At 43.8% G+C, this 3,753-nt stretch overlaps 1 long non-coding RNA gene across 1 annotated transcript in view; it reads left to right on the plus strand.

The window, feature by feature from the left end:
- The window catches only part of LOC142502270 (uncharacterized), a 37,092-nt gene extending 35,779 nt beyond the window's left edge, over window positions 1-1,313 (plus strand). Inside the window, exon 3 of the long non-coding RNA XR_012803706.1 lies at window positions 831-1,313. This is a non-coding gene — a long non-coding RNA (uncharacterized LOC142502270). The remainder of the gene's footprint in view (window positions 1-830) is intronic.
- Window positions 1,314-3,753: the final 2,440 nt, after the last annotated feature.

Genomic DNA, 3,753 nt, shown 5'->3' on the forward strand with positions numbered 1-3,753 from the left:
TGGGTCTTAAAGGTGGATAGAGAGGGTGCTAGTCGGGTACTGAGGGGAAGGGCATTCCAGAGGTGTGGGGCAGAAAGTGATAAAGGTTTAAGGCGGGTGAGGGCTTTAGATACAAAGGGGGTAGAGAGAAGACATCCTTGAGAGGAACGCAAGAGTCGGGATGGTGCATTGCGAGACATTAGGGCTGAGATGTAAGGAGGGGCAGAAGAGTGTAAAGCTTTAAAAGTGAGGAGGAGAATTGAGTGCGAGATGAGGGATTTGATAGAAATCCAGGAGAGGGATTTCAGGAGGGGAGACGCTGAGACAGATTTAGAAAAGAGTAGAGTGATTCTGGCAGCAGCGTTAAGGATAGATTGTAGGGGAGACAGGTGAGAGGCAGGAAGGCCGGATAGCAGGAGATTACAGTAATCGAGACGGGAGAGAATGAGGGCCTGAGTCAGAATTTTAGCAGTTGAGCAACAGAGGAAATGGCGTATCTTTGTAATATTGCGGAGGAAAAAGCTACAGGTTTTAGATACGTTTTAAATGTGAAAGGAGAATGTGAGAGAGGAGTCGAGTGTGACCCCTAGGCTTGCTTTGGCTACTGGGTGAATGATGGTACTTCCAACAGTAATGTGGAAGGAGGTAGTAGGGCCAGGTTTGGGAGGAAGTATGAGGAGCTCTGTTTTTGCCATGTTAAGTTTAAGGCGACGGAGGGCCATCCAAGTTGATATCGCAGAGAGACATTCAGAAACTTTGCTCTGTACAGCAGGTGTAAGGTCAGGTGTTGTAAAGTAAATTTGTGTGTCGTCAGCATAGAGGTGATATTTAAATCCAAGAGATGTTTTTAGGTCACCAAGAGAAAGTGTGGACAGAGGAATGAGAAGCGGTCCCAGGACAGAGCCCTGGGGTACCCCCACAGAGAGATCAATAGAGGAGGAGGTGTTAGCCAGGACAGAGCTGCTTGAGCACCAGTACATCGGCTGTTACTCTATCCTTGCCTAAGCTGCATGATATGAAGCAAGACCCTTGATGAAATCATCTCTCCAAAGTTCCTGGTCGCAGTGAGCGGTAACAGCTACATTGTAGCTCTCTGTGCCTGTTTACCTTTTATCTGATGTACGCAGAACCTTGAATTCCTTATTTTAAACACTGTTTTTTATTAAATCACGATGAGCGTTGTGCGCTGTGTTTTGTTTTTTCCGAATACCACAATGTCTTTAAAATTGAGCTTGTGTCTCGATACACTAAGCTCACGTGGTGTGGGGTAATGACGTCATGCGTCGTAGCGTGCCATCCTTACGCGTTTCGTTACATGCATAACTTTGTCAGAGTGTCAGGCACAGTGAGGGCAGAGGTCTCTTATAGCCCTCAGAAAGAGCTAACCATGCTGCTATTGGCTAACATCGTAGAACCAACAGGAAGTGTACACATTACAAGGCTAATATGCTAACGGATTCCAAGTGAAGTGAAAAAACGGAATAATAATAGATAAGATCACTAGCACTCTAATAAAGCAGGCTGCCAGTACCCAAAATGGCCACAGAGAGCAGAAAGGGCAGGAGAGACAGAAAACCTGGACCGAAGTAAAAACCAGGCACGGATCAAGCAGAATCCTTACATTTTGTACTCCAGATTCCTGTGTGGTATTTGTATTGTGTCCGCTGTGTGGAGCATTGCGCAGGTTTTGCATCTTGCGTCCTGGCATGGTCTTGTCCCGCATTCAGTTGTACTGTTGAATACTTTACACCTCACCATAATTTTCTTGAGATTATGAGGTTATCTGTATGATAATAAGGGTGTTTCAGGGACCTGTTGCAGTCTTGTATCTTCCTGGAGGATGGGTTGTAGTTCCCTGGCGATCTTGCGTAGGACTTCTAGGTGTGGGTTATATGTGACCACCAAAGGTACCCTGTTGATTGTCTCTTTCTGTCTATATTCAAGGAGATCACTTCTTGGTATTCTGGTGGCTTTGTGGATTTGCTGGTCTACAATTCTGTGGTTATATCCACGGTTTATGAAGTCCGATCTCAAGGCTGTAATCCGCTGGCCTCTGTCGGCTGTGTCGGAGCATATCCGGTTGTATGATATGGCTTGGCTGTATCTGGTTGCATGCTTAATGTGTGTTGGGTGGAAGCTGTTGTCCCTCAAATAGCTGGCTCTGTCTGTAGGTTTGCGGTATACAGAAGTCTGCAGTTGGTTGTTCTTTATAGTAATAGTGGTGTCTAGGAAATATACTTCGTCCGGGCAATGGGTGAGTTTGAGGGTCGAGTGGAACAAATTGAAGTTCTCATGGAACTGTAGGAGGTCCTGTTCACAAGAGGTCCAAATCAGGAGGATGTGTATATATATATATATATATATATATATATATATATATATATATATATATCCAACTCGATGTAAACTCGTTTAGAGCCGGGCAGGGAGGGTTACAACTAAATAGATTTTTTTAATGATTTGATGTATTTAATAGGGTTTCCATTAGAACAGGGCCATGAGTTTTGGATGTAAAGCACAAGAGTGAAGTTTCACTGTATTATTCCCATTTAAGTAAAAACAGGCAAGGTTTCTCACAATGATGTAAAGAACACTTTGGCTTCTCACTGTTTAAGATAAACCCTTAATGGTTTCAAATACCAAAATTATTCTAGGAGATTTAATTCCTGCATTGTTCACTCAGGCTTTAATTCATTTTATTTGGTAACTAATTAATTAAAAACAATATTATAATAAGAGCCCTTATGAAGTCTGCAGGGACATCTTTAACCTCTTGTGTGTTGCAAGAATCTGCTACAATATTAATTTGCATACCTAATCATTAATTAATGTTCTAGTAAAGAGACAGCCCTTACTCACATACAAACCCCTCTTATTGCACAAATGTTTGGAGTTACTAAGAAGTTTCATTTTCTTCCATATCAGGGGTTACTTTGGTAACCACCAACTTTCTCCCTCATTTGCTCCTAGTTCATTAACCGCCCAGTTAAGGACTAACGCTTGGTCTGTACATCGATTGATGCAAAATGTGATCCATGGCGATATAATGCGACTCCTTCCTGATTCCCTCTGTTAGCTAATTCCCTATACGCACGTTAACGCGAACAGGGCCAAATACAGGCCAAGGCGCTGTATATGCATACACACACACATATATATATATATATATATATATATATATATATATATATATATATGTATGTAGCCGTGCCAGTCTTGGCTACTTGTCTGCCCAGCCTGCCATGTCAGTCTTATTAAGTCCAAAGCATTGTCAGCATCCTGGGGTTTTTTCCACCTTCAGGCAGCCTCTCTGAGTGACATGGATGGAGGTGGAACTGGGTCTGTGTACAGCCAATCCAGGTGCAAACCTTGTGCCCTCCCCCTCTGTGCTAGAAAGGAAGCCATTCCAAATTATAGTGAATAATAGTCTCTCCCTCAAGGGATTGAGATGGGCCCCCAGCCCCTCGGGGGGCTGAATAGAAATACCACACAGGCTGGAGAGGCCTCAATTATGATATAGAGCCCAGGTACATCCAGAAGCTTGGGATCTGACCCCAGTGACTACATCGCTGTAATATCATCTGCAGTGGGTGAATAAAGAAGACCCTGTTTTATATACCCCTGCCTAAGTCTACAATCTATTGGGTGGGGGTATGCACAATGTGTTTCACAGAGGGGACTGCGTCCAGCTAAGCTGGAGCCTGCTGTGAATGGAGGTGCTTGCACCTGAGAAGAACACAGCCTGATGACAACCAAAAGAGCCTGACCTGTTCC

The sequence above is a fragment of the Ascaphus truei genome, chromosome 9, assembly GCF_040206685.1.
Source record: "Ascaphus truei isolate aAscTru1 chromosome 9, aAscTru1.hap1, whole genome shotgun sequence".
Classification (NCBI taxonomy): domain Eukaryota; kingdom Metazoa; phylum Chordata; class Amphibia; order Anura; family Ascaphidae; genus Ascaphus; species Ascaphus truei.